Source organism: Camarhynchus parvulus, chromosome 24 (assembly GCF_901933205.1).
Source record: "Camarhynchus parvulus chromosome 24, STF_HiC, whole genome shotgun sequence".
Classification (NCBI taxonomy): Eukaryota; Metazoa; Chordata; class Aves; order Passeriformes; family Thraupidae; genus Camarhynchus; species Camarhynchus parvulus.
In genome coordinates this window covers 7,001,427-7,023,549 of record NC_044594.1, presented here as the reverse complement: position 1 = coordinate 7,023,549, position 22,123 = coordinate 7,001,427, and the positions used below count along the sequence as shown (strand labels likewise).

At 50.4% G+C, this 22,123-nt stretch overlaps 1 protein-coding gene across 4 annotated transcripts in view; it reads right to left on the bottom strand.

Annotated features, from left to right (window-relative positions):
• The window catches only part of LOC115913142 (protein CEPU-1), a 388,205-nt gene that overhangs the window by 28,263 nt on the left and 337,819 nt on the right, over nt 1-22,123 (bottom strand). The gene's annotated exons all lie outside the window — the stretch shown is intronic.

Genomic DNA, 22,123 nt, shown 5'->3' with positions numbered 1-22,123 from the left:
ACTCAGGACTGAGTGAGATCCAGGGGATCCAGGCCCCAGCAGGGGACACAGGTACAGGATGGGGTGATGAGGAGGGGGCTGGGAAGGGATGGGGAGCAAGCAGGGAGCACTCGGCTCCTGCCGCTGCACGAGCAGAGGACACGATGTGGCTGCCGGGGAGGGCTGGGAGGTCTTCTGGTGGGGATGTAGGAGGGAAAAGCATCAGCTGCTGTTATCAGCACCTGCAGAATATAATAAAGACTGTCACCTTCTCGGGTTTATTTCCAGACTTTCTCCAGAGCCTAGCAGGCACTGGCACCCTGCTGCAGCACTTTGCAGGAGAGCCAAAAATCACCCACACCTTCAACCCTTGCTGGGAGAGCCAGATTCATCTCCCCACTCGGGGCTGCAGCCCAACACCCCAAATCCTGACTTGGACCCCACTCCTGGGGCTCCCTTCCCTGCTTCTCCCCACCTCCCACACCTTCCTGGGCTGCGCCAAGCCGGAATGACTGCAATGGCCTTGCACGCAATGCCTCTGCTGTGCAGGTAAGTAATTTATTGATCCGTAAAGCACTCCAAGACGCTCTGGAAGGGATTATGTCATGCCAGTGCCGTGCAATAAAATAAAAAATGATGGATTTTTTGTGAACATGATGGTGATTTAGGGTTTGTAGTTGGAAGTGTAGTTAAAGTACATTTTAAGTGGAAATCAAGGTGGGTAATGAATTATTCTCTGTTTTGAAGGGCTTCTGGGAGTTCATTTTTTTTGCTGCTCTGGGCATGATGGCTAATCTGCTAATCATGCACTGGAGAACAGCTCTGGATCAGCTGCTCCCAAACAGCGGGGGCTCTGGGGCAGGACATTGGAGGGCACAAAGACAACACCTAAAAAATATTAATATGCTTCAGTGTCACTAAGGGGCAGCACATTCCTCATGGGACCACTCAGAGCTGGGAATGCTCTGCCCATGGCTAGGTCCATTGAGGAGATGCATTTAATTACAACGTCGTTATGATTGCCCCACTGTGTTCCTGGTGAGGCTGGGACTGCCAGCCAGGAAATCCAAGTGTGCTCTAAAAACACAGAGTGTGCGGTCTCCACAACAAAAACAGGCCAAGGGGGTATTACCATGGTCATTTTGGAGAGGTAGGAAGAGCCAAGCGGAGGCACAGTGATCACCCACCTTTGCCTAGGAAGCAGCAAGAACTTCCAGCTCGAAGTCCCAAAAAAACAAAAGCAATATCCATCATCTTTAATGCACTGTTTGCTGCATCACAGAGGAACCTTTCTGATGTTTTTAACTGCTGAATCCGCATCGACCCAATTCAGCTTGTTTTGCAGAGGCTTTAAAAAAAGCAAGTCAGACTTTACACTGCTACTCTGGGACTGCACAGACCCACTTGCATCCACCCAAGTGAGAGACAAAAATCAACTGACCAGGTTATAAAACATCATTAAAACAATTTAAACTTTGATTTGATTGATGGGACAAAGGGGAATGCTTTTATCCTGAGGGGGGTTGATTTAGAACAGGTATAAGTTTTTTACAATGAGTGTGGTGAGGCTCTGGCACAGGTTGCCCAGAGAAGCTGTGGCTGCCCCATCTCTGGAACTATTTAAGGCCAGGCTGGACAGGGATTGGAGGAGCCTGGGATAGTGGAAGGTGTCCCTGCTCATGGCAGGGGATGGAACTAGAGGGTCTTTAAGGTCCCTTTAAACTCTAACCTTTCCATAATTCTATAAAAAGCAGCTCAAACTGCTCATGCAACAGGGCAAAAGTTCACCATACTCTGGCAAGCTCAGGACACTTTGAGAGAGATGCAATTTACTGTGGCCCATCTGGAATGAGAGGAGGCAAGAACATCTGGGAAGCAAACCAGAGAAACGTCACTGAAGCTGTTAAATAAGTCTGGAATTGTCTATGCAGTGGTAGGATTTAACACGGTGGTTATTGTATGCTAATTAAATATTTGAATATTTTACTGGGCAAACTATTCCAAATGCCTTTCTAGAGACACAACAGGTGTTTTGTAAGGCTTTTACCCGAGTAGGGAGGGAAATCTTAATAAATAAATGATCCAAGTATATATTTAATATTATTTAACAGTCACTGGCGCTTCCATTCCCTCTGCATTAAAGGACTTTCACCAGCACTTGGCATTTCTGCGGCAGTGGGGCAGAGACATTTCCTGTGCCGAAAGCAGGACGCAGATGGAGCTGTGCCCCTTTGGGAATGAATAAATAAATAAAGCTAAGTAAATGCAGGCTTCCCAGGCGGGAACCCTCTCCTTGCGGGCAGTCCTTTTGTGTTCAGCATCTCTCTTGCTCTGAAGTGATTAAACATGGCAGTGTTGGCCAAGCTGCTCCGGTGACACTGCGCAGATTTCCCCACAGGCAGGCTGGTGCTTTATTGATCCGACTCTTTCCTTTTCCCCCCTCCATCTTTGCCACAGTTCTGGGGAAGGTCTCCGGGTGCTCTCAGCCCCCACCAGGTGCCCTGGGCATGCCCCCAGCTCACGCCAATGTGGTGCACACATGGAATCCCCAGGACAGAAAGCAGCTTGCTTAAATATTTAACCAAAGCATATGGTGTGCTGCACGTTTGAGGGTGCTCAGGCAGGTGATAGATGTCTTTCTGGATCCAAGCATATGTGCCTGCCGACACACATCTATTCCCTGGCGCACAGACACCCTCCTGCCACTGGCACAGACGATATCCCTGCTCTGCTTTCACCTCCAAACACCCGCCCCTGCCAGCACAGGTGTGCCGCTCACAGATCCCATGGCTGCATCGCACAGAAGTGCAGCACACAGATCTTCGCATTCTGGGAATGTGGTGGGGCTCCCCAGGCATTTCTGCCACCTCTTCTGCTGCCTCTCCCACGGCACCCACTGCAGCACTGAGGCCTTCCCTGATTATTCCTCCAGCTGCCTTTTACAGCTCATCCCAAACTGTATAATCATCACCAGCTCTGCCTCCTTGCTTGGGCCCTGCCACCTCCATTTCCACCATCATCACCTCCCCACCCACCTTCCTGGCATGTACTGACTGCGCTGCCTGCCTGGGCTGCCCTCCCTCATGCCTCATGCCCTCACCTCTGTCTCCTGACACCCCAGCACCCCAAATTTCAGCCACGCATCAGGCTGTGTGGAGAGAGCATCTGGAACAACCTCTCCAGCTCAGACTGGCAAGGGGACTTCAAATCAAGTTGCCTATTCCTTCTTCACGGAGCAATTGCAATTTTTTGCCTTAAGCACCCCCTTTCTACCCAGTTTTGGTAGCCAAGAAAGTAATGCAGAAATACAGCTGTGACCTTTCCAGACAGGCCTTCTTGTGTGGGAGTGAGGCAGAGCAGGTGCTTGCCCCAGCCAAGGGGTCTCAGGCCCTGGCACAGCCTGGGAGAGAATGGCTGTCCTGGTAAGCCCAGCCCTGTTTCCCTTTCATAGAACATGCAAACCTCCATCTTCCAGCACGAGCAACATCTGCTCCAGATCAAAGGAAACAACAAAGAACAACTATAAAAGTGTCTGGAAGAAAGAAAAAGAGGGAGAGTCAGACTTGCGTTCTGCAGGCGATCTGTGATGTGCACTGGCAGCTTCCTGAGCATCAGCCTGACGCTGCTCTGCTTCTCACAACAGCTTCTTACTGCTGTCACACTCAGACTTCCCTGTGTTTTACAGAGTTTGCTGCCACGGGTGCTGCCACTGGGACTGGGTGAGGGGGAGTCCTGGATGTCCTATCCCTGCTCACAGCAATGCTGAGTCAAACCAATCCTACCCTCAGGCAACTGAGGGTCTGCCAAAGGCAGGGACCCAACGTCCAGCTCCAGGACTCCTCCAGGGTGTAACCAGAGCACTTTGTAGCTGCCAGCCCAGGAGAAGGTGCAGTGCTGGCTGCCACAGTGCCAGGCACCTCCATGGTGCCTCCTCCCCCTTTTGTGTTCCAAAGCTTTCTGCCTTCAGGGAGCAAATTGAGAGCCCTGTGCCTTCAATTACAGGTGTATTATAATGGGCTTTTAAATCAGTTTGTGCTGCTCTAACACAATTATAGTTAAGAGAAAAGCAGAGGGGGCTTTGTCTTTCTGTCATATCATACTTCCATCATTTCATCCTTCCTTCATATCATCCTTCCATCATATCAGGAGCTGTTTTGAGCCTGTCCAAAGGTGTGAGGAAGGGCAGACACAGCCTCAGAGCCTGCTCAGTCACAAAGGTTTGTACACAAATCCCTTGTGGCTGCCCATCTGCTTCCCAGGGCTGCCTGGACCCTGGGTTGGCACCACCACCCCCTTCCCGTGCTCAGCACAGCTTCACCAAGGGACTGATCCCCCTCTTCACTAACCTGGCAGCAGCCCAAGCCATGAAGAAAGAAGGCTGGAAACAAAGAGGACATACATAACGACCTTAATAAGCAATTAATAAATAACTAATGACAATTGCTCGTTCTAAAGCGAGGCGTAATGAGATGTGTCATACGGCACCGAAATGCGTCTAAATGATTTCCCAGCCAGGTAACAGCTCCTGTTGCAGGGAAGCTTGGAGGACACGAGATTTTTTACGCCCGTCTCTGCAGCAGGTTATACAGCACAGCATCATAATAACTCAGAGGAGGAGGGGGAAACAAGACGTTCCCAATCATTCATTAGTAAAGTATTTGTGAACGCGGGTATAATTCACCGCATAAACAGCAGGGTTTCTGCAGACAAACTTTATAGCTAAGTGCCAAAAGGGAGCCCAATCTGATTCCACTTACGACAGCATAAATCAGCACTACTACTGCAGTCAACAAGGGATAGACCACAATAAACGTGGCACAATAGGAGAGTCGGGGCTCGAGCACAAGGATTTTTCCCTGATTTCTGGATGGGTCCAGGTCACAACCCTGGATCAAGAGCAGCTCCCTAAGGAGTCAGGATGCTGCCTCACTAGATTCACTCCCCTGTTTACAAGACTTTGAAGGGATCTGCATCATTTTTCCTAGCAAAAAAAATGAAGAAAACACCTAACACCAAGCCCCACACCTGTGGGGAATCAAATCAGAGTTTCTTTGTATGGCTGTTAATGAGCAGCTTTAAGAGGAAGCAGAATCCCTCCCTCAGGTTTGGGAGAGTTCTGTGTTCATGTTACAATGCCTGAAGGAAGATGTGGCACAGCTCTGGACTTTGTTGCCTCCTTTAAAATGAGTCTAATGATGCTGAGTGAAAAGAAAACAAGAAGCAAGATATAAAAGCAAAGTTTTTCCACTATTATCCATGAAGAAATGCAGCCAAACAAGGAGTGTTTGGCAGTTCAGCTCTCTGTCTAGACAGATCTCATTTTCAACTCCACACACGTGGCACGGATCTAGTTTCCAGTTTTTGCACCCTGAGCCACATGGGATTCCCCCTGTAAGCCAAGCAACGCCTCATGAAAGGCAGAAAATTGAAGGACCTCGAATCCTTAAGACACCTGCATCATTTTTCCAGCATTATTGACACCTCTGCTCAAGGCACGACAGCCTCTCTCACAACTGCCTCCACGGTGACCATCAAAGTGACAGTGACTCTGTCACACCCTGCTCAGGGGATGCAGGGTCCCCAGCTCCTCTCATTCCACTGGGTACCAGTGAAATCTCCACCAGACCCTTGGGAAAATCCCTCTGTGGGGACGAGCCAGAGCGTGCTGACAGCACCCCAGAAAGTTTGAACACGACTTGTGGTTAATACAAAGCTTGTCAAACCAATCACCTCGAAATGCTGAATGTCTTTATTAGATTCCTTTATCTCCCCCCAAGATTGGAGGGACACAACGAGATGATTCTCAGCGGAGATGTCATCATCCAGAAACTAATTAAAGGCTGCGCGGGAAGCCGGGCCACGCACACTCTGGAGAACAAAACGCATTAGCAACCCGAGCCGGGGAAAATATTACAAGTGAACTTCAGATCAGAAAGGGCGAGCGAGGGATTTCACAACAGCTCTCCTCTCCCCATCTTTCCTCACACTCATCCCTACAGTCCCTTGCCCTCCATAGGTGACCCCGGCTTGGAGATGATTAGGACCAGCCTGGGAGCTGGGGGATGCAGGCCAGCAGGGGATCCTTTCCTCCACCCTGGGAGAAAAGCATAATTTGTGGAATTTCCTTTATTTTTAATTATAGAAAAGCATCCTTGCTGTGGGTCAATAAGCGCAGAGAAGGACGGATGGATGCTGGCTCTGCCAGAGTGCTCCTGGCAAAACCCTTGGTCTCGTTTGGTCTCATCTCTCCATCAACGTAATGACAAGAATTTCCCATCCTCGCAGGCTCATGAAAAAGACAACAACATAAGAAATTATAAGATACCCAGAACCTATGGCCACAGGAGCTGGATGTGGGGGCATTTCTCCATGGGGACAGATGCACAGATCTAGTTTAGGACATGTCTCAAGTGGATGTACCTGCAAACAGCCCTTTCCAGCCAACCTGGAGTCTCCAATGGACAGCAAATATCCACGATATTTCTCATCTGATCCATCAACACACGCTGTCCCGCTAAGTTCTGCACAAACCCCCAGCTCCCCTCCCCACAACCAGCCAGAGCGGCCCTGCCCCACCCTCCTGCTCCCCACTCTGCTGCTGGAGAGCAGGGGGGGCTCTCCCTGTCTCCTCTGTCCATGCAGAGTGGGCATCACGCCAAGGGCTGAGCTCGCCAAACTGCCCTGTAGCACTTTACTCCTCCAAAAAGGACCTGACAGGAACAAAGGAGCTCAAACATCCTTTCCAAAGATAAATCAGATGCTCTAGTGCAGCCTGCATCTCCAATGAATATAGGGCAGGTGTCTCTGAAGTGAAGTATTAGTTAAAATGATGCTCTTTAAATTACATTTCGGCTATTTCAGGCAGACAGGTTGTGTGTGGGTTGGGCTGGGTTTTTTTATGATCTATCTAGAGGCTTAAAAAGACACAGAGAGAAATAAATCTCCCTTCCATTAAAAACACACTATGCTCTTGCATATTTGTTCTTATCTCGGCGCTCTCGCTCTCGTGCTCCCTCTCCCCAGGCTGGAGCACAAAGTGTTTGTGATTACACTTCCACCCTGACACTCAGCTAATTCGAGGAGCTGCCAGCCCGCGCCCAGGCGGAGCACACAGCTCTCCCACCCCCGCAGGAGGATGAGCTGTGCTTCCCCAAATGCCTCGCTGGACCCGGTGCCTCTACTTCAAAAACCACTGAGATTTGTGGTGTTAATGTGGAACCATGCGGAAGTCCCAAGTTTTGATTGAGTTTATTTGGATCTTCTGAGTCTATCCACATCCTTTTTGTCTCATTTATCTATTTACATCCCTCCACTGCCAGCACTGCCTGTTCCCAGACAGCTCCTTTCCTCCCATCCTTCCCGAGCTCCAGCTCTTCCAGGTGCCCCTCGTGCTCCAGACAGAGCTTTTACTTCTGCTTAGGCTTCTTCCCATCTTTGCCTTTGACTCCAGTTAAAAATTAATGGATCAGGCAGGGAGCACAGCCCTGTTATTGTCTGATTAGGTGGTCTGGAGGCTGCTACTTATGCCCAGACTGTTTGTCGGGGAGAACAGAGTGGGAGAACAAAGCTTGTGAAGTGGGAGAACAAAGCTTGTGAAGTGAGAGGTCAGCAAGGTCCAGCAGTTCAAAATGAACCACAGGTGATGTGATCCATGCCTCCATGTGCTGCCACTCCTTCTATCCCCATGGGAGCACATCTTTTGTGACTCATCCATCACTCCAACAGAGGCAGGTCTACCTTCCCAAAGATGCCCTGATCCATTCCTTACCCCTCTTAGTAATTTCTTTACATCTCTGCTCTTTTAGTCTCTCCTTCTTGGGCTCCAAGAGCCCCACAGCCTTCCTCACCCTCCCATGGAATATTTCTGGTCCCTCATCCTATCCCCAGGCACATGTCTATGCCAACTCACAGCTTCCCCAAGCCCAGGGGACCAACTCAAGGCTTGGCCAAAGTGCCAGAAACAAGCAGGAGTGCAAATATCAACGTTCCAGAGTCTGTGGGATGATGCTCACTGTCCTTCCCAAACCTTCAAATGTGGTTTATCCCTATCGTCCAAACTCTGGGAGATAAGGGAGCGTTATTATTCCCACTTCACGGATGGAGAAATGAGACCCAAAGATCAAATGGGCCAGAAGTGCCTGTTCAGATCAACGCTCTGCAGCACCTGCCTCTCAGGCTCTGTGGAGCTTGGAAAAACCACGTTAAAAAGGCATGGGGAGAGTGAGGGTGACTGCCAGGGCAGGTATTTCCATTGGGCAGCATGGAATGAGAGCTCCACAGTTAAGAATCAGTCATCAGGCCACCGAGACACAGCTGTGTATCCCTGTACATAAGGGGGCAATTAAAATTCCAATCGCCAATTTCAACCCAACCAAGCAACATTTGAGAGAGCTAAAAGCAGAGGAAAAGCAGGGAGCGATGGTCCCACAAGGGAAGGATATTGATGTGCCTGGAGAACGCGGGGGCTGCTCTCCTTTCCCATTAGGACTGCTCCTTCATTTCCTGTTCCTCCTAAACAAAGCCCTCGAGCCTTCTTCTCGGCCACACTCGTGCCTCCGAGAATGCCAGAAAAGCCACAGGGAATTATCCCCGCCAGAGCATCCTTAATTTCCCTATTTGTCTTCCTAATGCCCAGCCTCATCACCAGCACCATCTATTCCCCATGTGCTCCTACTTTACATGGATGGACTATTTTTACCCCATTCTTCCTATGCCTCTTTTTCCTCCCATTTAATCATTTTGGAGGCTTTTTATCCACACTTTCCTTTCCTTTCTTTCCTCTTTCCCTTTCATTTTTAATACCTGTGGTTCTCCGATTCAAAATCATTACTGTTTTTAACTTGACTCGAGCCTCTTAATTAAGTTACTTTCCATTATTTTTTATCTAGTCCATTTGTCTACATCCCCCGCACCCTCCCTAATTCTCCCTTTCCTCCCCAAGGCAGGCTGGGTATGAAATCTTACATTTCCATTTGGCTAACAATCACTTTGAATTTTTAAATGCTATTAAATTGGATCACACCAGTCACTGGACTGGAGTTGTCGAGCTGTGATATTTACTCGCGCCAGTCAAAGGGAAATGAAATTGTGGCGGTGCGGGGGGGAAGCGATGGGGGAGCCCAGATTTATTCTGCCTGCGGTCCCTCGCAACCAGGCACAATCCCCTCGGATTTCTGAGCCAGTTCAAAGGAAACTCTCACGCTCAACCATGAATGTATTGTAATGTCTTTAATAAATCAATTACTTGTTGGCAGGGAAGTGTCACTGCATCTCCAATCCTTGTAATCACCTCAGCCTTGCTGTGTTTTAAGCGTGGAAAGCCCACGGAGGTAGACGGGGAGCCAGGAGCGTTGTCGGTGTAGGGCAAAGCACAGAAAGCACCACTTGGTCTTGCCAGGAAGGGCCAAAATGTGCAGAAAGGATTTGCATCATTTAAAAACACACACACACAGAGTGACCCCCAGCTCCAGGATGAGGACACCACAGTGCTGGAGGGACTGTGTGGGGCTCATCCTCCTCAGGGCAGCTCCTGGGATGCAGAAGCTTGGAAGGAATGACCACAGCAGGTTCCTGGGAAATGCCTATCCCAGGAAATCAGCCTGTGGTGATGGGAGCAGCCCCTGCTCCTTCCTGCCCAGTGCTGAGCAGGAGCATATTGCAAAGAAGTGTTCTCCCACCAGCCCAAGAGCTAGACAACCTTTTGCTGCACTAATTCAGATTCTGAGTTTTGTGCTTCTGCTTCAGGAGGGTACCATATTTCAATTTTACTAAAAGAGACCTTTCCCACTCAAAATTTTGCTATGTCTTTAATAAAAATTTGTAATGCCTTTAATAAATCAATTACTTGTTGGCAGGGAAGTGTCACTGCATCTCCAATCCTTGTAATCACCTCAGCCTTGCTGTGTTTTAAGCGCGGAAAGCCCACGGAGGTAGACGGGGAGCCAGGAGCGTTGTCGGTGTAGGGCAAAGCACAGAAAGCACCACTTGGTCTTGCCAGGAAGGGCCAAAATGTGCAGAAAGGATTTGCATCATTTAAAAACACACACACACAGAGTGACCCCCAGCTCCAGGATGAGGACACCACAGTGCTGGAGGGACTGTGTGGGGCTCATCCTCCTCAGGGCAGCTCCTGGGATGCAGAAGCTTGGAAGGAATGACCACAGCAGGTTCCTGGGAAATGCCTATCCCAGGAAATCAGCCTGTGGTGATGGGAGCAGCCCCTGCTCCTTCCTGCCCAGTGCTGAGCAGGAGCATATTGCAAAGCAGTGTTCTCCCACCAGCCCAAGAGATAGACTACCTTTTGCTGCACTAATTCAGACCCTGAGTTTTGTGCTTCTGCTTCAGGAGGGTACCATATTTCAATTTTACTAAAAGAGACCTTTTCCACTCAAAAATTTGCTAAAGGGAGAGAGATTTGATTACAGAGCAGCCCTGGCCAAATCCAACCCCTCCTCCTCCCTCTGTGCCGACAACATCCTCCCCTCTACAACAACAATCATCTGAGCACAAACAGACAACAGAGCTTTTCAGAAAGTAATGAACTCCGGTTGGAGCCAAGGCAGGAAGGGTTTAATGTTCAGCGCAGAAAGCTTGGCGAGGCCATCAATTATATAGCCCTGCTGCTGAAGGAGCAAAAAAAAAGAGAGTATTTCAGACAGACTCGGCCAAAAAGAAAAGATAGGGAAGGAAATCACTGTGAGAGAGATTTAATTTCACAAGCAGGGAGAAGTGTTTGCAAAAGAGGAAGAGGATCAAAGGCTGAAGCTCTCGGGCTGGCTGCGGGGAGGAGGGATTACAAGGACAGCAAACCATGGAGGAGACATCTCTGTTGATGCCTTGTGTCAATGCTGGGCCAGGCAAGCAGAGCCTGGGGCACAAACTGGGGAGTCTGCTGGCTGTGGGGGCCCAGTGGGCAGGAGACTTGGGCAGAGAGGAGGGTGGGTTGAGACCTGTTCATCTTATCTCACACCGGAGAGCAAACCAGCACAGGGTTTGTGTCCTCTCCTGCCTCGTCCCAAATCCTACCCAGGAAATTATACAAGATGCTGCCAAAAAGGAGAGCTGAAATCTTTTGGGCATCTCTACTACTGGGACCAGTAAGCCAGAAATGAAAAATCACAGAATCCCAGAATGGTTTTATTGAAAGGGACCTTAAAGGTCATCTCATTCCCACCCCCTGCCATGGGCAGGGACACCTTCCACTACCCCAGGTTGCTCCAAGCCCCATCCAGCCTGGTCTTGGACACTGCCAGGGATAGGGCAGCTTCTTTGGGTACCCTGTGCCAGGGTCTCAGCACCCTCACAGGGCAGAATTCCTTCTGCATGAGGTGATGGATCCACCTGAAAGAAGAAGACCTCCCCACTCTGTCCCCGGCACGCAGTGGGGCCATGCTGATCCCTTCCAGGGATTCAGTTGTATACCAAGGTACAAATTCACCTCCTTTCTGGAGGACAAAGGGGTTTCACTGCTGTCTCACAGCAGGCATGGAAAACCCATCAAGACCAAAAAAAATCAAGACCACATTTCAATATCTTATTTAAACAACCACATTTCCAAATCTTTTACAAAAATCCTTGCCTTTTTGTTTTTCACTTCCTGCTTCTCCTTGCCTTTCTAAATCTCTTTCTTCTCCATTGCATCACCAGAACAGACAGAAAACAAAAACACATCTTTCCCCATGTTTCAATGCAGTTCCTTCTTCCCATTTTCCCCCTCTCCTTCAAAACCCAAGCGAGAACAGTGTGAAAAACCCCACATTTCCCCCCCAGTTTCCCCCTTTATTGTCCCAGTGACCTCCCCCCTGCCTGTCCTCAAGCCTGGAGATATTTGCTGGAGGTTCTCTAGCCCTCGGAGGTGGTAGGGCCTGGCAGCTTTTGGCAGCTGTTCCCTTGGCCTCTCCTTTATCTCCAGCATTGTGTTCACATCTGCTTCCCCCTCTGCCTCTTTCCCTGCTGCTGGGAGTCTGCTTTTAAATCACTGCTCAGCACAGCAGCTGCCAGGCACAGGTTCCATGCCCCGTTTGGATGGGAGATCCAAAAGCCGTTTGCAAACCTCCCTCTGCCTTTTTTCTTCTCTAATTTTCTTAATTTTTTTTTTTTTTTAATTCTCCTGAACCTGCCGGTGCTGCCACACTGCTTTCCCCTCCTCCCTTTTGGCTGAGGAGCTCTCTTGGCTCTGGAAGTATGTTCAGACACCTGGTTGCTGGCAGCATGGGGTTTGGCAGCAGCTGGCAGCGTGCAGCTCTCCGATAGGGAATGGGAGGAGAGCAGGGATCTCACTGGGGGTCAGAGCTACAAACCGTGGCCATCAAGGATGTGCTGGTGGCCACTCGCACTGCTCCTGCCTTGTTGGTGGCTTTCTACCACGCACATTCATCTGGCTTTGCCTGCAGCTTTGGCCAAGGACATTTTTGGTTTTTGCTGAGGATTTGTAAGGTAAAATGACACAGATTTGTGCAGCATCACTCAGGAGCTGGGAACGCATTTAGGACAAGGCATTGCCACCTGTGGCTCCTGTCCTCAGCAGAGTCCTGCTCCCAAGCAGGGCAATTTTGGCAAAGTGAGGCAGCAAACCCAAGGGAGCAGAGCCAGGCACGTGGAAGGCTGGATGCTTCACTGCCACCCTGCCCACGCAGTGGCTCCAGGCTAAATTCCCATTCCATATTGCAATTTCTCTGTGCTACCAAAAAAAGAGAGGGCTATATCCTTCCGGCAGCCAATCCTGTACAAAATTCCCTGAAAAAACTTGGCTGATTCCTCCCCAACCTCCTTTCACTCAAGGTCTGTGCAGGATTGCAGGCCAGGATCCCCATGGATGCCACCTTCATGGCAAAGACTACACCAAACAGACAAAAACCCCTTGGGAAGAGCCCTTTGCCTCATCCTCTGACTCCCCAAGCCTCTGCAACAGGTTTTTGCTTCTGGACTCGCCTCCAGAGAGACTGGCCAGAAAAATCAGTTTTAAAGGCCAAAAAGAAGAGCCAGATTAAAGTATCAACTCTGAATTTATGCTCAGGACTTAAGGTTTAATAATGCAACAGAAAATCAATATTTAATAAAGCAAATGATGGAGAAAAACAGTGAATGGGAGATGAGCTGCTGCTCATGTTTTCAAACATGTAACCCCCAGAGGAGCAGGGTTGGCAGGATGGATGTGGAACCAGATTGCCACAAAGAGCTGGCACACAGGACGCCCCAGGTCCCAGCGATTCCAGCTCCGGTGTCAAGGGGAGCTCACGGGTCTTTTATTAAAGGACAAACAAGGAATTACTGTGGTGGTCAGAATCCAAACACTCATGGAGAGAGATCAAATGCTGAGGCTCGAGGGGAGCTGAGCAGCTGCTGCACTGAGCAGGCTCACACTGGGGCTGGGCTGGAGGAACACGGGCAGGCAGCAACACTCCCAGGTTCAGGTGCCAAAGAGCTGACTGGGGATGGAGATTTGAGAAGCTGGGAGGGACCACAGGGGCTAAAAGCTGAGGGAAAACTCCTGCCTGCTGAGCAGGAGAGGAGGTGGATAGTTCAGGTGGGCAAGTGGGCAATTGGGGCACTAAGCATGGCTGGCAGGTGGGGTGGCACAGCAAATGTGCATCCCTGAGCATGGCAAGCACAGGTCGTGGGCATGGCAGGAGTGCATCCCTGGGAATGGCAAACCTGCATCCCTGAGCACAAACCACACATCCCTGGGAATGGCAAACGTGCATCCCTGAGCACAAACCACACATCCCTGGGAATGGCAAACCTGCATCCCTGGGCACAAACCACACATCCCTGGGCACAAACCACACATCCCTGGGCATAAACCACACATCCCTGGGAATGGCAAACGTGCATCCCTGGGCATAAACCACACATCCCTGGGCACAAACCACACATCCCTGGGAATGGCAAACGTGCATCCCTGGGCATAAACCACACATCCCTGGGCACAAACCACACATCCCTGGGAATGGCAAACCTGCATCCCTGGGCACAAACCACACATCCCTGGGCACAAACCACACATCCCTGGGAATGGCAAACGTGCATCCCTGGCATAAACCACACATCCCTGGGCACAAACCACACATCCCTGGGAATGGCAAACCTGCATCCCTGGGAATAAACCACACATCCCTGGGCACAAACCACACATCCCTGGGAATGGCAAACCTGCATCCCTGGGAATAAACCACACATCTCTGGGCAAAAAACCACACATCCCTGGGCAAAGCAAACCTGCATCCCTGAGGATGGCAGGAGTGCATCTCTGGGCACAACAACTGTGCATCCCTGGGCACAGGAAGAAGACATCCCTGGGGACAGCAAGAGTGCATCCCTGACCATGGCAAACCTGCATCCATGGGCACAACAAACCTCTATCTCTTGGCAAAAAGTGCACATCTCTGGACACAGCAAGAGCTCATACCCAGGCAAAACAATCATGAATCACTGGACACAGAAAGTGTGCATCCCTGGGCATAACAAGCATAAACCCCTGGGCACATACCTCAGCTAAAAGCACACAGCCCTGGGCATGGCAAGTGTGCATCCCCAGGAGCGCTGGGTCTGGGCAGGATGAGGGGAGCTCTGCGATGCTCGGGACAGATCAGCAGCTCTGCCTCCCTCCCCTGGAGGCTGGAGAAAACTGCAGCGAGCCCCTGCATGGCACAGAGATATCACCTGCGCCTTGTCCCCCCACTGCCTTTCCAGCCATTATACAATGCTGCCAGCTGGGAATGGAGGAATTTTGCCCATACCCATGCCAAGAAATGCAGGTGCTTCTTGGGGTACATGGCTTAGGGTGCACAAAGATCTGTGCCCTGCCTCACAAAGTCTGGGGACTCTGGATAAATCCTCTAGGCAAAGGAGACTCTCACTTGCACAGGAATCAGTGCCCTTGGATGAAACCCCTCCTCTGGCACACTGTGTGTGCCGGGTTGTCTGCCTGGCCCTGCAGCACGGCAATAATTTGTAGCTTGTGCTAGGATCCTTCACATTGAAAGATGACATATAAATATAAAACGTTATCACTCCATAACAGCCACATGCTATAAAACGCCAGGCAGAAGGATCTGGAACGAGATGGAGGCAGCGCTTTAAATCCTTCCCTGCAGAGTTACTGCCGCTAAAACAACAGACCTGCTCCAAAGAGCTCCAGCAACGGAGGGAGAAGAGGACAGACCCCGATAAAAACACCACAATTGAGGAATTAGATGAATAAATGATGGGATTACAGCATGACCTCCCCATGTTGACAGCCCCAGGGTAGCAGTAGCACCGGCGCACCGGTGACGTCTCATCCCATTCATCCCCTGCTGTGATTTTCCACCGATGCTCCGTGCTCCTGTAGTAACAACAAAGCGCCGGCACCAGCGTTACACTACAGCGGGCTGACTCCGCTCCCGCGGCTACGATAACAATGCTGTTACTGTAGTAACATTACAGAGCCGGGGTCTCACTGTTCTACCCTTAATTTTATTGTCGTAAGATTAAATTGCAATAATGTTATTGAGCTGCCATTAGTGTCGCCATGGCAACAATAACATTAAGGTAGGGATATCGCATTACAGTGGTCCAACCGTTCCACCACAAATATTTTAATGTAGTAAAACAAAAGAGATTACTGCAGTAACATTAAACTGCAGTGACCTCATTAAACCCCCACCGGCTTTATCACAGCGCTCCTCTGGAAACCGCACGTGGCAGTGGGAGAACCCCACGCACATCCTGGGTGCAGCTGTGCCATCCCTTTGGCTGCTAAATCCATGGGGATGGAAGGGCACGCGCTGCACATCTGGAGAGCCACACACAGCTGCAGTCTGTAGGAGCGTTGGGGGGGTAGGACAGTTGGGACAGATGGAGACAAGAGATCTCTGAAGCCAGGTCTGGGAACTTGTGGTTTATTGCAAAGGGCCTGGGTGCAGGGCCCTGCTGGGAGCTGCCAGCCACAGCTCAGAGCAGGCCTGAGAGAAGAGAGGGGGAGAGAGGATGAGAGGGTAAGAGAGTAAAAGGGGTAAGAGAGTGAGGTTCCTGTTACAATACAATAAATCTTCTTCTGTGTTGAATATTCTATTTCTCACTAACCAATCTAGTACAATATACAAATCCTATAGCATTTACATACAGCCTGTAAGAATCATTACATTACCATCCTGTGCTACATTTTAAACCCTAAAAACTCCTCTTTGGGCCCCTTCTGCCAAGCTGTAGGGTCTGCTCTGACCCTTGGAGCTGTCTGCAAGCAGAGGGTGTTGTTCCATCAAAAGGGGATTACCTTCAGCCAGCCACACCATTGTTTTCCAGTTGTTCAGTAACTGAGGTATCTCAAAGCTTGCTTTCATTTCAATCTCACTTACAGATTCCATATTCTCCAAATCTTTTGCCAGACAATCATATTGATAAGGCTTTCCTGCTTCATCTTCCCCAACAGCAGTCCTCCCTGCCTGGAGAGCTGCCGGCGCCGCTGGCCTCCCGGATTCACCCGCTCTGCAGAAGGGATTAGCAGAGTCACTCTTGAATGGCTCCGGGTGAGGCGGGTGACCTCTTCCTGAAAGCCTTTGGAGAGGTTGGGTGAACGGGGCTGCTGGGAGCTCGCGTGCTCAGAAAGGCTCAAAGAGGAGCAGACTCTTGTTTTCTAGAAGAGGGGTGATGCGAGGGTGACCTCCGCAGCTCTGAGGGAGTAGCAGAGAGAGTTCCACCGAGCTCTCCTCGCTGCCACAGCAGTGCACACAGCTGAGCCAGGGAGGATGGAAACAGCGGAGCCATGGGGATGTCAGAGGTGGGAATGCCCCCAGCACTGAGGCATGGGACATTTGGAGGGGACCACAAAGAACTCTGTCAGTGATGCTTGAGGGAACCCAGTGACAAACAGGACGACAGCATTAGCACTTCACTGGGGACACAAACAGGAATTAGCCACAGCCTGGGTGTATGCGAGAAAGAAAAACAGGAAGGAAATTAAACTGGTCTGTGCGTCCTGTGAATCACTGGATCTTCCTTCTCCTCTGCTCCAGTCTCCTGCCAATTATTTCTCCTTGGGAACAGGATACATCCTGCCATGACTCTGGCAGTGCCTGGCCCCACTTCATTGCTGGGGTGCCAGGCAAGCCTGGAGAGGAAGGGCTTGAAATTGAAAAAGTTTGATGTAGAGTAGATATAAGGAAGATGTTTTTTAAAATGCGGATGGTGGAGTCCTGGCCAAGGTTGCCTGGAGAAGCTGTGGCTGCCCCACCCCTGGAAGTGTCCAAGACCAGGCTGGATAGGGCTTGGAGCAGCCTGGGATAGTGGAAGGTGTCCCTGCCCATGGCAGCGGATGGGACTTGGGGGTCTCTAAAGTCCCTTCCTATCCAAACCACTCTGGGATTCTATGACTTCCCTTCATCCCAAACTCCCTAGTACCAAGTTGCCCTCCTTCTAACAATGTGAACTCACCCAAGCACTGTTCACCTCTTCATCCCTCCCTCTCTTTACACCAGCAGGCTCATCCACAAGCTCCAGGAAGGAGCAGCATGGTGGGACACACCCCCAGTGGGACTGAGCGTGCCTGGCTCCCTCCAGCAGCAGCCGGGACATGAAACTGGGGCAGCCTGAAGCTGCGGCAAGGGCAGAATGTGAGCCCAGAGCAAACTCTTCCACAGTACAGACTCTGGAGTCTCTGTTCCCTCCCTGCTCCCACCCCACGATATAATTGCTAATTAATAATAACGTTTAGCTCTCAGATAGCGCGCTCCATCTTCAAAGACCTCTGTCGACATTAATGAATTAATCCTCATCAACCCCCCTGTGAAGTAGGTGACAATTATTATCTCTGCCTCACAGATGTTAAACTGATTTGCAAAGAGGTCAAGTGACTTTGGGGAGGCTGGAGGGAGCCTGGCCTGGTACGAGGCCACTCCACAGGGGAACATGGACAAGCACACCCCAGAGAAGCAAGGGCTGGGATCCCAGGGTGTGAGGGAGATGGAGAGATCCAGGGGCAGTAATGGATGTGGGACCTGCAGAGATGCTCCCCGAGGGCAGAGCAAAACGAGGATAAAGAGCCAGAAACTAGGCCAGTGCGTGAGAGCGTGTGGGAGACCTTCAGTCCTCCACAACAGCCCTGACACAAAAGGCAAGGATGCTTTGACAGAGGGACGGTGATTAGCAACAAAAGCGAGCCGGGGAAGGAGCACATCAGTCAAAGGAGCCGAGAGCACAGGCAAAGCGAGGGAGGATTTCCATTTCCTGCCGCTGGTTTCCTCCCCTCCACTGCTTTGGGGAGGCTCTCCCAGCTCCCCCATGCCTTTTAGGAGTTATTATCTAAACCTGCTTTTGCTTCTAGAAGGAGTAGCTGCTCCCGCGGGGGGAAATGTGCGGACACACCAGTAAATCCGTGCCAGGAGCAGGGGGAGCATCTTGCCCAGTGTGAAACTCCAGCCCAATGTCTGCACATCCTCTGCCACTGGTGGGCAAATCCCTTTCCTCTCCTTGCTCCCAAACCAGGGATGTGCAATGCAGGCATTGGTGGCACAGGCTCAACCCCACAGGTAAGGTGATGATGACTACAGGGGCTGAGCCTTCCTCCCACCAAAGGCATTTCCCAGGCACCCAGGCAGCAAAACAGCAACAAAAAGTTCTCCTTGATGTCCCACGAGTGAAAGGGGCTTGTGGCATCAAAGGAAGATTAATTGGGCAGAGTTTGATGGTTGAAACAAAGCCGGCTCGGGCGCTGCAGCCCCACTGGAGGCTTTATCTCGCCGGCACAGACCTCGGCAGTGCTGCTCCCTGCACGGGGACAGGTGCCACCAGCACTGCCACCTCTGCCCCCTGCCACCCCCTGCCACCTGTGTCCACAGCCCCCCGACTCTGCCGAGCAGGTAATTAACTCCCAGACAAAGGCAGGGATTTGAAGATTAACCTGCGCTCCGGAAGGAGTGGGGAAAACTCATTTACACCAAACAAAAGGGGAGGGGTGATTAGTTTCTCCAGTGACAACAGCAAAAGCCAGATAGGGCCAGGGAAAGTGATAAAGAAGCAGGGAAAGTGCTAATATCCCCCCAGTTGCCTGCTTTTGCCTTTTTTTTTCTTCTTCTTCTTTCTTTCTTTTTAAGCACTAAAATTCCACCATTTTCTATCATGCAAATTCGTGTGCCTAAGTGAGATTAAACTCTGGCAGGCTCCGTGCCTCCTTCCCCAAGTCCATTTCCCCGCACTGAGATAAGGCCAACTTCCCTTAATGCATCTTACAAGGCAGTGGGAGTGTTTTGCAGGCACGCATTGGAGACGGCTTATTATCAATACAAATAACAGCTTTCCAGATAGCTCCTTCTCCTCCTACCTCGCCTCTCTCCTTTAAACCCAGGAACCCAGAGAACGGCTTAAATAGCTGAAATGTCCTGCAGGGAGAAAGAGGAGGCTGTGCCTGAGATGCTGCTGCAAGAAGTAGGACTTGCTGAGGAAACCAGAGTGGGATAAAGGAGAGGACAGGAAGGAAAAGCCTCGCTCCTCTGAGGTCAGTGGGACCTAAATCCTGTTTCTCACTCTGGGTTTCTGCCCCACTCCAAGTTCACAGCTTGCCTATTGCAAGTGGGGCTTCCTTGGATTTCGTTTCTTTGGGATTTACTCCCAAAAACATCTCACTGTCCCCAAGGTCCAAGGCAGACTCCTGCAAACACAGGCAGTGCTGCTTTTTGCTGCTTTGTTCTTGGGAGTTTGCCGATTATTGCAGCCCTGAGATTTGTAAAAAGTCTCTGTTTCAGCCCGTGTGTTCGAAGAATGAGTTGGAGCTCTTCAGTTTTCGGTCTCAGAGTTGTTTATTATATCTTATCTATAAAATTTTCCTCCTGTCCAGCCGAGGTGAGCTCAGCAGGACAGACAGCAGCACTTTGACCGCCCTTGGGGCGGTGTTATGTCTTTATACTACAAACTCCATATAACATATTTACAATTACTTCCCAATACCTATCACCTATGTTAGACAGTGAGCTTCTACTCTAAACCAATCCCAAAGTGCCAACATCACAGCAGAAGATGGAGGTAGAGAAGAAGAATAAGAAAGGCTGGACACGCCCAAGTCCCTGCATCTTGTTCCCAAAACCCCTATTCTAAAAATCCCAAAATCTACATTTTTACCCTGTGATAATTTTATTATTACACTATTTAAACTTCTGCAGCTTTCAGGTCTCCATACAAAGCTGGTAATTTGCTCCATGGGTCACAATCAAACCCACAGGTGCTCTGGGCTGTGTGCCAGGGTCTCTGAGCCCCCTGGCAGGGGTCCTGGCAGCTCTGGACACCCAGAGGGATGTGCTGAGTCCCGACACTTTGTCTGGTCTTATGGCAACTCCTCCTAAGGAATGAGTACTGAAGGAGTGGGAGCGCCTTCCCGACCTGCAGATGACAGGGATGCTTCCTGAGCTGCTCCTTTTAGCTCCGTCTGTAATCTGGGTGCATTTGCCCAGGAGAGATCCAGGTACTAATAACCTCCTTGTGCCTTTGGCAGCTCTGCTGCTGGCTGACATCAGCTTGGCACCACCAGCCTGACCCCATTTAGAGCAGTCCCCAAAATAGCAGGTCTGAACTTTGGTGCATTCAGTGCCAAGGGTCTGCTGTCTCATTCCTGAGCTCATTTGTCCCACATTAGCACAGAGGCACCGACCTGCTATTCCTGGATCAGCAGCAATCACCTTTTCCCTTTTGTACCAGGATTTCAAGACTGACAAGTGTTTCTGAAAGCCTGGCCAATGAGGAAAAGTGGGAAAAACAGAGCTTGGATGGTTTCAGAAAGAAGGCAGCTAAGGGGCACCAGGATAACAACCTTCCCAAAAGCAAAAGGTTATTACAGAGGACACTGATCAATTGTTCCCCACATCCACTGGGAATAGGCTGAGAAAAACTCCACTTCATTTGCAACAAAGAAGGTTTAAGTTAGATATTAGCTATACATTTTCTAATTAAAAAGGTAGCAAAGCAGTAGAATAGATTGTCTGGGGAGACTGAAGAACCTGCTTTGTTAAAGATTTTCAAGAATAGCTTTCACATGTGCTTGGCAGCGAGGTCTCTGCCTGGTTGCAGGGGGACGGGATAAATTAGCTCTTGAGGTGCCTTTTCCCACCTATTTTGGGATCTTGGCCATCCAATAGAGCCAACCTAGAAATGAATGTGCAGCTCACCCCTCGCTGCAGTGTGGGCATCCTCAGTTCCGGGTGTTTCTGCCTCATCATTCCTGACCCTCCTTGTACCCTGATGGAATATCCTTCTCCCACCCCTACCCCTCTCCTGTTTTTCTCTATCCCCTCCCACAGCTCTGCTTCCCTCCAGCAGCCCTTGGCCAAACCACAGATGCCCTCCATCCATGGCTGTTTCCCAGAGATATCCCCTGAACCTGGGGAGGAGGGGGGATGCAGGCATGGGCTCAGAGTGTCTGAGCCTGGCTGATACGCACCCATCCTGAGGGAGCAGCAGGCTGAGCCATCCTGGCTGGAAGGGGCAGAGCTCCTTGCCCCCCCCGGCAGTCAGTCCCTTTGGAGAGCACAGCCTGCCCCGGGGCACGATTTAATTGCATCCTGAGAGGCTGGAGTGCTCCTGGCCCCAGGCCCTTTCCTGGTGCAGCAAGGGGAAACTCAGGAACTCAGGACCTGCTTAGAGCAACCTGCACACCTTCCTCTTCCTGGCTAAACCTGTTAACAATGAGACACCCCCTTTCCCACCTCCTCGAATCACCTCTCCTTTCTTATCAAGCTGCAGAAAGGGGCAAAATGTCCCAGGGTTGTGTGCTGAACTTGGCACATCCCTGAAATCCAGTGCTGAGCAACCCTGCATTCCTAGGAAGGGGAATAAGCACCGCTTTCCACAAGCTTAGTGTTGTTTTGGACAGGATTATTCCAGAATACATATTTATAGGGCCCATTTTCCAAGGCAGGAGAGTTAATCCTGGCACCACAACCCAATTTTCATCGAGGTCATTAAGGCAGGTTTCCCTTTAATTGGACATGATAATTCATTTTCATGTCCTGCTCTGAGAAAGGGCTGGGTGAGCCAAAGAACAGCTTTTCAAATCAGGGGTCTCGCTCTCCAGAGCTGGAATTTCTGAGGATCTTCAGCACATTACAGGACTGAGCCCATCACTGAATCATCCCATACTTAACTGCTGCAAGGAGTTAAGCTCTGACCTTTTCCTGCAGTA